We start from the raw sequence: 14,322 nt of genomic DNA, 5'->3' as shown, positions 1-14,322 counted from the left end.
AACAAATATATGGGTTCTTCAAACTGCTAAGTATATCTATTCTAATTATGTTTTTCAGAGCTGGAGCAATAACTACAGGATGGGTTTGGGGTCCCACTGTGCGTACTGTGAGATGGGCCTGAGTTAAAACTCCATTGGTTACATGACTTCCATAAGCCCCCTGGTAGACCACAGGGACATCTGGATCTCCTGGAAATAGTGTCAATTAAGAGCCAGTGTCCAGTAGTACCCGAAAGGTATAATTATTTCTTTTTTCCCCAATGCATAATTTCCCTGGTAAAGGCCATAGGTCCCTTAGGGAAAGGCTGGGGAAAAGATCAATAGTATACATTTTTGACTACCACTTCATTCAGGAGGTTCTTGGTCTACAAGCTGTTCAAGTCTGGGAACTGATTGTGGGGCTGTGCTCTTTATTTTTATGATTCAGGTTAGACTTTTGTTCACTTGATCTAGAATCTTCTGTGTATACAGATCAAATAGACATTCATTAGGCTTCCTATCTTTTTCACTTCTAGGAAGACCATGATCAACCAGTCAATGCCATAGGTCTGTGGCAGTCAGGCTATTCTGATTTTTGCTTTGACTCTGCCAACCATCACGGTAACCACACCCACCTAGCCTTTGGTGGTTGAAGGTGGCCATCTGACCCTTGCCATTCCCAGATCTTACAGCATGTAGGTTTCCCAATTCAGTGATTACAGTCCCCACTGCAAGGTCTGGTACATAGAGAAGAGCAATCACAGAACTCCAAGAATGCTAGAGCTCCTCTCACAAATTTACTTTGCTCAGCAGTGGTAAATGGTATATATTCTGGACCCTCCAGTGTGGGTAAGGAGGTCTTAAATGACAAATCCATTATAATATTCCAAACTCCTTAAGTCACTGATTCCCTCCATCTTAAGCCAAGCCATGTCCACCATTTCTAGTTTCTTTCTTTCTTTTTTTTTTTTCCTTTTTAGGGCCACATCTGCAGCATATGGAAGTTCCCAGGCTAGGGGTAGAATCAGAGCTACAGCTGCTGGCCTATGCCACAGCAGCAGCAATGCTGGATCCAAGCCATGTCTGTGACCTATGCCGAAGCTTGCGGTAACACAGGATCCTTAACCCACTGAATGGGGCCAGAGAGTGAACCCACATCCTCTAAGTGACAATGGGAACTCCCATTTCTAATTTCTAATTTGCTCAGTACGGGCCACTTTTTTGGGTTTTTTTGTTTGTCTGTTTTTGCTTTTTAGGACCAAACCAGTGGCATATGAAGTTGCCAGACTAGGCATCTAATCAGAGCTACAGCTTCTGGCCTATACTACAGCCACAGCAATGTAGGGTCCAAGCTACATCTGTGACCTACAGCACAGCTTGCAGCAACGCCGGATCCCCAACCCACTCATGGAGGTCAGGAATCAAACCTACATCCTCGTGGATATTAGTTGGGTTTGTAACCCATTGAGCCACAAGGAACTCCCTATGGGCCAATTTTTGAACCATGTTTCACCCAACAAACCAAACTGCTAGAGCCCTTCCTAACTCCTCAAGCTACCATATTAAATGCAGAATCTCTGCTTAGAGAGCCCATATCAACACATTTGGCCTGATCCAACTTTGTTCCTTCCACCACTATTCCACACCTCAATATCCATTCCCACTCATACTCTCCAGATTTCTTTCTGTATAAATTATAAAATTCAGTAGTTCTTTTGGAGGGTAGCACATCTCCTCATGGGTCACACTTTGTATGTCACTTTTAGGGCTACTGGGACTTGAGTCTAGTTATAGGTCTAGAAGCAGAGAGGGGTAGTGGGAGTGAGTCCTGAGAAGCAGCATTGTCCTGTTTGGCAACTGCCTCAGGGGAGCACATTCTAGTTTCCTCAGATAAATCAGAGTTAATCCCCTCAGATAGGGGTGGAAAGACTGCCGTCACTGGGGAGAGGAAAACACTTCTACTGGGGAAGAGGAGACTGCTCTCATTCAGGGTGGGGAGGCCTCTTCTGCTGGGAAAGGAGACTCATCAGCATTTAGGGGATTAGTGTCTCCAGCTTCACTAGGGTCTTCCCACAGGTCCCCATTACACCTTACAGGATCCCAGTCTTTCCTAATCACCATCCTCACTGTAAAAGAATACACCCTACAGAGGCTGGGTGTTTAACTTGTGCTGTCATTCAGGTGATGAGAATCGGCATTTGGTTTTAAGCAACCAGCCCTGCAGCTACAGGAGGGAAGGGTCCTTCAGGACACACACAGAAGTTTTTAGGTCACTTACAAGGTGCTTGAGTTGAGAATTTGAATCCCTGAACTCAAACTTTTCTTTCACCACTTTGTCTCGCGACATTAGGACCAACCAGCCAACCTCATTATATTAGCTTTCCAACAGTGTTTGAAAGTATCATATACACAGTCATTTGGTTCTTTGTTTCTTATAAGTGGTTGATTAAGAGTATGCAATGGAAATATTTTCCATATCTCTATTGCTAGATCATGCCACAGACTATCAGTGTTTACTTTACTGGAAACTAGAGTCATTAGCATCTTTTTATCTAATAAGATTACTGAATCAATTCCAGAAATCCCAGAACCAATTAAGAAACCTCTTCCTTAACATTCTGTTTCTTGAGAGCCACTCTCAGTATCAAAATCTACACTAATCTGGGTTCTCCGGTGAAACAAGACCAACAGGTACACCATGGCCCAGTCAAGGTGACACATAAAACTAACCATCACATTTACTGATGCATAACAAATTACTCCAAAACCTAGCAGCTTAAAACAGAAAACATTTATAGTTTTGCTGCTGTTGTGGGTCAGGAATCAGATGCAATTTAGACTCACTTAGGAAGCTGCAATCAGGTTGCTGGCCACAGCTACGATTACCTCAGGGCTTGAGTGGTAATGCATCTGCTTCCAGCTCACTCTTGTTTCAAGTCTCAGGTCCCAACAGTTAACCATAGGTCAACACATTTTTTGCCACATGGTTCTCCATAGGGCTCCTCACAATGTGGCAACTTGCATTCCCCAGAGCAAAGGCTCAGAGAGAGAGAACAAGACAGAATCCAGTCTTTTTGTAACCTAACCTTGGAAGTAACATGCCATCAGTTTGTCCTGTTCTGCGGGTTAGAAGCAAATTACTAAGTGTAGCCCACTCATTTACATATGTAGAAAGCCAATTCTCAAACAGCTTGTGGCAAAATGCACCTGGAAAGCTACACAGCAGACTAGATAGTACTGGTTTCTCCTGAAAGATCATGGAATTTTGTTGTAGGGGAAGGCCAGTGGGGCTGGAGATGAAGGGGCAGGAATGGTGTTAACACTTACATTATTTTCATTCTTTGAATTATTTTACTAGAATGTATTACAGTGTTACATGTATAATTGAAAATAAATACAAATTCAAAATAAATCTCACTGAAAAAAATCCTCATTTGTTATTCAAGAAAAAAAATGTTTTTAAAGGAATGAAAGAGTCATAATCATGGAAATGTTCTTATGCTGAATGGAGAGCTTTAAGACTATCTGCAGCTTACATTATGGGCTATTGCAAAGGTACAATAAAACAAAGGCCTTTTAGTTGGGGATTGATTTTTTTTTTTTTTTTTTTTTTTTTTTTTGCCATACCCACAGCATATGGAAGTTTCCCACTTGGGGATTGAATCTGAGCTGCAGTGGTGATTTGTGGCAAGCCAGATCCTTAACCCACTATGCCCAGTGGAAACCCTAGAGGGGGGTGGGTTGGAGGAGGGGATTGATTTTTCTAGGTTGAATAGAGCACTGGTAGTGCTTTTACTTGTTCTTTGATTAAACAAAGAATAATTTTTTAAAAAGCATCTACTCAGGCTGTCAGAGGAAACCAGGAGGGAGAAGGGAAAGAGTTAAATGGAAAAACTTCTTCAGAAGCTAATTTTTGAGAATGACTTTTTTTTTTTTTGCGTACTTCTGATGAAATATAATTTTTTCCCTGATAGACCTAGAGGCTCTAGGGAAATAAAATTTGCTAATAATAATAAAACTGTATAACAGCTTTTGGATACTTACTCTGTGCCAGACTCTGTGCTAAGAGCTTTACATACATCACCCCATTTAATCCTGACACCCCTATGCAGAAGGCATTACAGTCAGTACAGTTGCCCTTTTTTCAGAGTAGGCACGACGAGGTGAAGGGCTCAAGGTCACACAGCAGTAAGTGGTTAAGCTGTGATTCAAACAGAAGTCCTTGCTCTTGTCCTTCCTCATGAGAAATGAGGCCTATCTCTGTCCTCAAAAACAGGAGCACTACCCAGCAGGAAATGTAAAAAGTGATGAAGAAATTAAATTACATCTCTTTCCATCTGTTGTTTCCCAAAGCATTTGTCTAGCTGGGGATGTGATCTCAAGGTCTGGGGTGCAGCCTGTCCCAGATGGTGGACTTGGTCTTAACTTAGGCTGTATGTCAGTACCCAGGAGAGAGGCCAGTTCTGGAACGCCTACTTTGTATCATTATGCAAGCGATTCCTCAGCCACCAAATAAGTAGATGAATGTTTTCTTTGATCAAGGTCCTCCAACTAAGACCAAAGGAAAAAAAGTGGGGCCTCACACAAATAAATCAAACAGGTTTTATACATGAGGGGGGAGGAGCTACTAAGCAAGATTAAAAGGAAATCAAGTACATCTACAGTAAAATTGCCTCACTTTACAACTGAGAAATCCAAGGGCCAGAGAGGAAAGTGATTTGTTCATGGATTTCTAACAACAGGGACATAGCTAGGAGAAAAGGCCAGATCTCCTGGCTCCTGGCTCAGTGCTCTTTTCCCATATGTGTCAGGATGAAGGCCTGGCTGGGATAGGTGGTAGGGTTAACAAAGGTGTTGGCTCCAGGGTAAATAAACTACAAGTGACTGGGTGGACGGTGGAAACACAAAGAACAGGAAATCATTTAGGAGCATGGACCATCAGAAGAACACTTCAAAAAGCCCCAGGAGAGGGTCACTCATTCTGCAGGTCCAGGTCCATGGGGTCAAAGAGTGAGAACAGCACCAGCTGGCACAGGCTGAAAAGCTACAGGGCCCATGGAAAGAAGTACACTTATTGGAAAGGGCTTAAATGAAGACAGGCATTTCTTGGGAAGGTAGCCTGGGCCTGCAGAAAGGAACAGACAAGGAGGAGTGAGTGACACGGGGAGCAAGCCTCTTATGGAAAACACCTTCAGCTCTGTCAACTTAAGGTCAGTGCTGGGTCAGAGCTATGGCTAGGATGGTAATCCGGGGAAGGTTGAGTATAGTAGTACAGTAGTGGTATAGTATAGTAGTATAGTAGTAGTATAGCAGCGATCAAAAACCGAAATGCCTTCAATGGCTAGAGGGATAATAAAAATAAATGATGGGAGGACAGTGAATACAAGCCTCTGCCTACAATCCCTTTCTATCCCTCTCAAAAACACAAACAACAACAAAAAACAAAAACGAAAAAACAAAAAACCACCAAAACACTACCAGCCTGAAGATGGATTTCCAGACTATGAGTTATTTATTTGAGCCTCATAGTTGATAGCTTACTTGGGAGTGGTGGAAAGTGTGGCAAATAGAGGACAATTTTCCCATCTAAACAAAGCAGAGGCTGTTCAGTCCCTGTAAATTTCTGATCTGCCAGAGTGAAGACTCTATACAGCTGGCTTGCCAACTTCCCAAGAGGCACTAGAAATCTAAGCTTGTATGTGTAAGCTTCTGAGTTTTTGTTTGTTATTTGGCCTCACCTGTTGCATGCGGATGTTCCAGGGCCAGGGATTGAACCCAAGCCACTGCAGTGACAATACCAGATCCTTAACCCACTGTACCACAAGGGAACTCCAGCTCCTGATTTTTAACTGCCGGCAACACATTAAAATATTTTAAACCTATATGAACTAGGCAAAGTCACAGACCTTTACATTCAAGGATCAAGGGAAACAGGCCATACTTCCCTAATCTCCAGCTAGAAGGAAGGTTAACACAGCTATGAATCCCTTATCTAGGTCTAAATCCTTATCTCCTGTGGCCAGACAGCTTTTGGAATTCAGCGATTTTCTTATTTTTAATTTTTCAGATTTATGGGGCCAATGCCATGCAGCATGCCAAGAGAACTCTGAGGCAGTGCCCTATTAAAAAACACATCAATTTTTCTGCAGCAAAACATATACATATTTAAAAATCAAGTACGATAAAGAGTATAAGTGATCTGGAGTTACCAACTGTGGCTCAGTGATAAGGAACCTGACTAGTATCCATGAGGATGTGGGTTCAATCCCTGGCACTGCTGAGTGGGTTAAGGATCTGGCATTGCCATGAGCCATGGTGTAGATTGCAGCCACAGCTAGGATCTGAAGTTTCTGCGGCTGTGGTGTAGGCTGCAGTTCCAATTCAACCCCTAGCCTGGGAACTTCCATATGCTGCTGCACATAATGGCCTTAAAAAGCCAAAAAAAAAAAAAAAAAAAGAAAGAAAAAGTATAAATAATCTCACATAAATTCCAGCCAAGTTTTGCCACCGAACAAGATAGTTGCCAACTTACGAAAAAATATTACTTTTTCAAAATCATTGGGATTTCAGAATTATTGATAGCAGACCGTGGACCTATTATGAGAAAGACAACAAATGAGTAATGGGTACATATCCATTAATTAATAGGCACATAGAGTTTGTGCCTGTTGACTTTGGAAAACATGTTTGTATCTTTGCTAACCGGCAATATCCCTGCTATCTCCCCTTCGGCCCCAGGGGAGAGGCAGTGCTTTGCTCTATACCACTGTCCTCCTAGCTCAGCAGGTCCTTCCCTTAACCCCCCAGCATAGCTGAGACAGGCTGTCAGGAAGTTGAGCATAGGCAGTCATTTCCTGCTGTTCTTAGAAGTGACTTCTCAGAGATGCCACCCCATTAGCGACCCTGACTAGACTGCCTCCCTGTTAGGCTTCCGACTATCTTGATGCCTCAAGGTACACACCAGACTTTCAACAAGGACCCAAGCCAGGACAGAAGTTCTCCTTCCTCTCTAGTTCCTGCCCCTCCTCCATCCTCAAGTTTTACATTCCAGTAATTTATAATTGTGGACCTATTACAAGGGGGGAGACAGCCAATGAGTAAAGGGGACACATTCCGTTTACTCAGAGAGTGGATGACCGCCAGTGGAATTGTTTCCCTTCAAAAGAATCCCCACACTAAACCCTGAGGCTGCTGAGCTCCACCCCTTCTCACCCTTTAGGACAATTACAACCCGAGAGCAGCCAGTATCAGCACAATCTGGGTCATGGAATCCCAGTGGGTGTATCCACAATCCATTCTGTGCTGAATCCCAGAGGGAGATCAGATGTGCATCTCTCTCCTGCAGCTTTAGGGCTTCTGCTCCTGATTCTCTGCCTTACTCCACAAAGAAGAACACATACACATGTCCAGATAGACCACAGGCTAAATCCAAAAATGGAAAATAATCCTTTCTCCTGCGGGAAATTGAATTCTGCAGGGTCTTGATTTTGCTAAAACATCACCCTGCAGAAAGACAAACTGGATTTACATTACAAATAAAACCCCTGGTTTAGCTTCTCAACATCTTTACTCCGATAGCCTGTTTCCCTCAAGAACAACACTGGGTCTCCAGAGGTAGGAGTAACATACCCAAAGGCAAATGAAATTCTCTTCTTACAATGAGGATTACTGCTGAAGATCTCATAAAAGAGCTCCTCCCATTTCTGGCCCACTGAAGGTTTATAGAGATCAGGATACTAATCTCAACACCTTCCAGTGGGTGCGTGTGTGCACTCTACTGTAATTAATAAGTAATTGTGGGGTGATATATGATGATGTGTGTATATTCTATTGCTCAATAATTCCTAAAAATCTCTTACCCAATAATTTTAGCTTCCAAATTGATGATTCTTACCCAAGTTATTACAATATTGGTGGCAAAACGGTGATTTTTCTATTGATGTTCTTTTGTTTTGTTTCCTTCTTTGGCCATGCCCATGTCAGGTGGAAGTTCCAGGGCCAGGGGTTGAACCTACACTACAGCTTTAAACAGAGCCACTGTAGTGATAACCCCAAATTCTTAGTCCGCTTCTATTTTCTTTTTACATTTATTAACTAGTAGCCTTCGAGAGAAAAAGCTCATCTCCACCGGCACCTTCGAGTTTTTATGAACTCATGGGTTCTTTTCTGACTCAAAGTAATATGACCATTACCATTATTATTCTTTTTGGTTTTATTAATATAGGTGCTGGACAATATTATATGTTACAGGTGTACAATATAGCAATTTACAAACTTTAGAGGTTATAAGCCATTTATAATTATCAACTATTGACTGTATTTCCCATACTGTTCAATATATCCTTGTAGCTTATTTTATACCTAAATAGTTTGTTCCTCTCACTCCCCTACCCCTATATTGCCCCTCCTGCTTCCCTCTCCCCACTGGTAACCACTAGTTTGTTCTCTGCATCTGTAAGTCTGCTTCTTTTTTGTCATATTCACTAGTTTGTTGAATTTCTTTTTTTTTTTCTCTTTTCTTTCTTTCTTTCTTTTTTTTTTTTTTTCCTGTCTTTTTAGGGCCACACCAGTGGCATATGGAGGTTCCCAGGCTAGGGGTGGAATCGAAGCTGTAGCCGCTGACCTACACCACAGCCATAGCAACTTGGGATCCAAGCCACCTCTGTGACCTACACCACAGCTCATGGCAAAGCCAGATCCTTAACCCACTGAGTGGGGCCAGGGATTGAATCTGAATCCTAAAGGTTACTGCTCAGATTCGTTTCCGCTGAGCAGAACTCCAGTTTGTTGTTTTTCTTAGATTCTACATATAAGTGATATCGTATGGTATTTGTCTTTCTCTATCTGACTTATTTCACTTATTACAATGCCCTCCAAGTCCATCCATGTTGCTGCAAGTAGCAAAACTTTGTTTTTATGGCTGAGTAGTATTTCATTGTGTATGTACACACACACACAGACACGCACACCTCAGCTTCTTTATCCGTTTATCTGCTGATGGACACTTCGGTTGCTTCCATGTCTTGGTAACTGTAAACAATGCTGCTATGAACATTAGGGTGCATGTATCTTTTTGAACTAGTATTGTTTTTTTCACATATATGGCCAGGAGTGGAGTTGCTGGATCATATGGTAGTTTTATGATCAACTAAATACATTTTTTTGAGCTGCTATGGACTCATAAGTTCTTTTCTACCTCAAGATAACATAGCTATTACCATCATTACTCTTTTTGATGGCCAACTTATCACAAGCTTGGCCAGGGGGAGCAATTTTAAGCTAGCTCCTATATCCTCTATATACCCATTAACTGTGAGCACTTCTTTCCTTTTGTGCATAAGATGTCTCCAACTCACTGTGCACTATCCATATCCCAGACTTACTTGGAATCAGCCATTTTTCCAAAGAAACTAAGTTTCTTTCACTGTAGAACAATATTTAGAAATCAGTATCTGCATACTAGGTATGACCAATGTTATTGTAGTGTTATTGCTTCTAGGCTTCTTTAGGAGCCTAGAAAATAAAATTTTCAGAGCTAGAAAATATTAAACCATGAGTTAATACTGATACCTCCGATGCAAATCAAGTTTTTTGTTTTTGTTTTTTGCCTTTTTTGCTATTTTCTTGGGCCGCTCCTGCGGCATATGGAGGTTCCTAGGCTAGGGGTCGAATCGGAGCTGTAGCTGCTGGCCTACACCAGAGCCACAGCAACGCAGGATCCAAGCTGAGTCTGCAACCTACACCACAGCTCACAGCAATGCTGGGTCCTTAACCCATTGAGCAAGGCCAGGGATCAAACCCGCAACCTCATGGTTTCTAGTCTGATTTGTTAACCACTGAGCCACAACGGGAACTCTGCAAATCAGGTTTTTAAAAAACAGGATTCTTCTTAACCTTATCTTATAGTGAGAAAAAAACTGGTTTCCAACAATTTTCTCTAACCTAAATACATATAAAACATTTTCAGAATTTTTTCACTGATATCATTATATTTAAAACAAAAACAAAAACAAAAAAAACACTGGAATTTCCATTGTAGCTCAGCAGTAATGAACCCGACTAGAATCCATGAGGACTTGGGTTTGATCCTGGCTTCCCTCAGTGGGTTAAGGATCCGGTGTTGCTGTGTAGGTTGCAGACGTGGCTTGGATTCTGCATTGCTATGTCTGTGGCCCAGGCTGGCAGCTATAGCTCCAATTCGACAGCTAGCCTGGGAACTTGCATATGCTGAGAGCGTGGTCCAAAACAAACAAACAAACAAAAAATCCTAAGATTAGTATTTCTTTGAAATTCTTTGTGTACTTAAAATATATTCTATTAAGGAGTTCCTGTCATGGCTCAGTGGTTAACGAATCCAACTAGGAACCATGAGGTTGGGGGTTCGATTCCTGGCCTTGTTCAGTGGGTTAAGGATCCAGTGTTGCCATGAGCTATTATGTAGGTTGCAGACGTGGCTCGGATCCCGAGTTGCTGTGGCTCTGGTGTAGGCTGGTGGCTACAGCTCCGATTCGACCCCTGGCCTGGAAACCTCCATATGCCACAGAAGCGGCCCTAGAAAAGGCAAAAGGACCAAAAAAAAAAAAAAAAAAAAAAAAAAATATATATATATATATATATATATATATATAAAAAGGAAGTGCTGTGCTCAAAAATCAGGTGAATTAATTCTTTTTTCTAAGTGGCCATGGTAACAATTTCATACTTTTGTTAGGTTAGTTTGAGGCTGTGTTCAACATTAGGGTTTGCTTTTTTAAATTTTTGCTGGTTTAATATGCAAAATATTTACATGGTTCTAAAATTACATAAAGAGATAAGCTCAGAGAAGTTGTATTTCACTTTCAACATTATTGTTAGCCTCTGCCTTAGCCTTCTTATATGTCTTTTTTTAACAATAAGCAAATATATATGTAGTCTTCTTTCTACTCTCTCCAAACAGCAGTGCTTATATTAAAGGGCTATATCCTTTAATATAACAATTTCATACAACAATGTTTATATTAAAGAGCTACACTCTTTTATAGCTTGCTTTTTTCATTTAACAAAATATTCCTTGAAAACACTCCAGATCAGTACATAGAAATCTTTGCTACACAGTATTCCATTATTTAGGTGTACTATCATTTATTCAACTAGTTTTAGATAGAAGGATATTTAGATAGTTTTCTATTTCTTCTATGAAAATTGGTTTGTTTAAAATTTATCCCTACCAGGGACAATTTTGGAAATTTTTCTCTTCCTAGAGAATTAGTTATTTCAACCAGATTTTCAAATGCATTTGCATGAAGTTGTGCAAAGTAGTCTCTTAAATGTTTAATATTTTCTTCTGTTTCAATGCTTACATCTCCCTTTTTTTTTTTTTTTTATTGTTGTGTCTTTTTCTTTTTTAATTGAAGGTCCCTTACTGGTTCTGCTTCCATGAGTGGCTATGAACAGGGGAAAGGGGGAGGGGAACCAGGTGGCGCATGAAGGGGTCGTCTCCACATCATTCCATTTATACACAGAACTAAACAGATAAGCACAGAGTCACTATTGCGGTTAGAAGTTGGTCAGGAACTGGGGTGTCGTTAAAAAAAATACAGGCCGCTCCCCCTAACAGTGGTGCCTGGGGGGAACTTGATCTGTTTCAACCCAAGAGGAATCAGAAGATCAAAAACGGTTTGGAAAGGCCAGAACCGTCAGGGGTGGCGGTAGGAGGGGGAAGGTCCACTTTGGGGGGGTGCTGTTTGGCAACTGGGGTAAAGGGATTGCCCTCCCCCTGCTGGGATCCCCCCAGCCCCTCTGGTTTGGCAGGAAGGGGGCAGCCTGCAACCCCCGTGGGCAGGTCTGGGGCTGCCAGATGCTCCAGGCAGGGGGCTGGAGGGGGCTCACAAAGGCTTGCTCTCCAGGGAGATGACGGCGCTGCCCCCCGGCTTCTCTGCCAGGGTGCGGCGGTCCTTGACCTGCTCGTAGCAGTTCGCTTGTAATTCATGCTTGATCCCTGTCAGCTTCTTCTTGATGGCATCCTTGGAGCTGGCGTAGATCATTTTGCTCTTCAGGGGTGCACACTCAGGGGCCCACAAGATGAACACCAGGTCCTCCTTCTGGCTCTCCTTGGTCTCGTGGGTCACGTCATAGAGGGCGTAGCGGCAGTCCTTGTCCAGCAGCATCTTGACAAAGGTGGCATAGGGTCGTCTACAGTCTGGCCCATGTCACCCACGAGGATCTCCTTGCCCTCCAGGATGTTCTTGTCCTCGCTCAGGCAGAAGAGCACCGCCTTCTTGCGCTTCTTCACCTCCTTTGGTGTCGAGGACTTAACGCACCTTCATGTCATTAAACACTTTGATGACCCCGTCAGAGACAGCCATACCAGAGGCCATATTTCCAGAAGCGAAAAGGAGATAGTAAGGAGAGCCAGAAAAGAGCCGCTTCAGCTGCTGCAGGGATCCAACTCCCTTGTCATTTCTTGTTTTGTATATTTTTTCCCTTTTTCTTTTCATGATTAGGTGAGCTGGTAGTTTATCTATTTTTTTTTTTTTCCAAAGAACTACTCAGGTTATTTTCCCCAAAGATTAATTTACTAATACCTTTATTTTTCCTATTCTAATAATTAACGTCTGCTTTTAATCTTTTTTTTTTTTTTTTTTTTCCTTCTCCCTGCTTTCTTTTCATTTATTTTACTGTTCTCTTTACAGGATTTTTTGGTTTTTTTGCTTTTCAGGACCGAACCTGAGGCATATGGAAGTCCCCAGGCTAGGGGTGGAGTCGGAGCTGCCCCTGTTGGCCTACACCACAGCTCATGGCAACACTGGATGCTTAACCCACTAAACGAGGCCAGGGATTGAATCTGCATCCTCAATGATACTTGTTGGGTTCATTTTCTGCTAAGCCACAAAGGGAACTCGTCTTTCCAGGTGTGGAATTGAAATTTTAACTCATTTCTTTTCATTCTGAGATTGTTACTCATAACATTATTTTAGGCTATTGATTTTCCTCCTATCACTGCTTCTTAATTGTTCCTCTATCCCCTATATTTCCTATAAAATAGAAGTTAGATCTATAAGCCTGATTAGATTTTATCCAAGAACACTTCACTAATGGTGTTGCGTGCTTCAAGTTACATTTTGCCATAAGGCACACATTACCAGGTGTTCTAGTTTTATTGTTGCTAATTTTCTCCAATTTTGGCCAATTTTCTCCATTTTAAAGTTCCCTATCAACATTTTACCTGATAGTTTTGTTAGCCTTAGGTAATAGTTTCCTAGACAGCCTTTATTTCTTTAGAAGTTACAAAATGGTGATGGGCTATTCTATCACTGCTTCTTTATTCATTAGCTGGAATTCATCTACAAAAATGACTTTTCCTCATTAATTATTTTATTTATATGGGAAAGGTAGGATCCTTGATGTTTTCCCCCTTTATTCATCAGTGTTCAGAATTGTGACAGTTATCTAGCAACCTCCAATGGTAACCGGTGTGTTTTTAAAACATCATCATGAACACAGATTTATACATATTTGATGTTTCAATCCACTGCAGTCATTATTCTGTCTTTACTTAACTTTTCAAATTTTATACTGGAGTTGCTGTCGTGGCTCAGCAGTATCTTATGAGGACGCAGGTTCGATCCCTGGCCTCACTCAATGGGTTAAGAATCCAGTGTTGCCGTGAGCTGTGGTGTAGGCTGCAGATGCGGCTTGGATCTGGCATTGCTGTGGCTGCGGCGTAGGCCAGCAGCTACAGCTCCCACTGGATCCCTAGCCTGGGAACCTCCATATTTAGGTGCAGCCCTGGAAAAAAAAAAAAAAAAAAAAAAAGACAAATTTTACACTTTATCTCTTTTCTCCTACTGTGAAAATCTAAGTTTCTAATAGCATTAACACAAATACTTACATTTGTCCTCTACATCATGTCACTATTACTGTAACAAGAACACAGCATAAGATTTCTTTGTGGGTTTTTTTTTCGTTAGACTATATGCCACAAAGGATATCCTGTATTTTTAAATATGGAACTATTTTCTTTATGCAGACATGGACCAAACTGATATATAAAGATTAGGTTCATTTGTTTCCATTTATTTCCAATTTTAGGGATTTGTTTTCCCCATTTTCAAATTATATAAACCACTTACATGGTTCCAAAGCCAAAAAATGTACCCACAGAACTTCTTCTCTGTCCTTGCTCCTTCATCCTGCACCCTCTTTGCCAATTTGGGAAACTGTTTTTATTAGTTTTTAATGAGTCATTTTATTGTTACTTTGTAAAGAATATAAACAAATATGTTTATTTTACCACCATTTCCCACAAAAGGTAACACAACATAAACACTGTCCTGCATCTTGCTTTATTTCATGTAACACTGG

At 41.5% G+C, this 14,322-nt stretch overlaps 1 protein-coding gene and 1 pseudogene across 3 annotated transcripts in view; both read right to left on the bottom strand.

The window, feature by feature from the left end:
- Window positions 1–14,322, bottom strand: part of LOC146397570 (uncharacterized) — an 83,515-nt gene that overhangs the window by 51,440 nt on the left and 17,753 nt on the right. The window lies entirely within an intron of this gene.
- Window positions 11,704–12,326, bottom strand: LOC100623012 (cofilin-1 pseudogene; annotated as a pseudogene).

Source organism: Sus scrofa, chromosome 13 (assembly GCF_054392235.1).
Source record: "Sus scrofa isolate SSC_HxYL_T2T_F1_AM1 chromosome 13, Sscrofa_HxYL_maternal_Yorkshire_Landrace_v2.0, whole genome shotgun sequence".
NCBI lineage: Eukaryota > Metazoa > Chordata > Mammalia > Artiodactyla > Suidae > Sus > Sus scrofa.
Note: the sequence above shows the minus strand (reverse complement) of the source record. Positions and strands in the feature narration are given on the sequence as shown.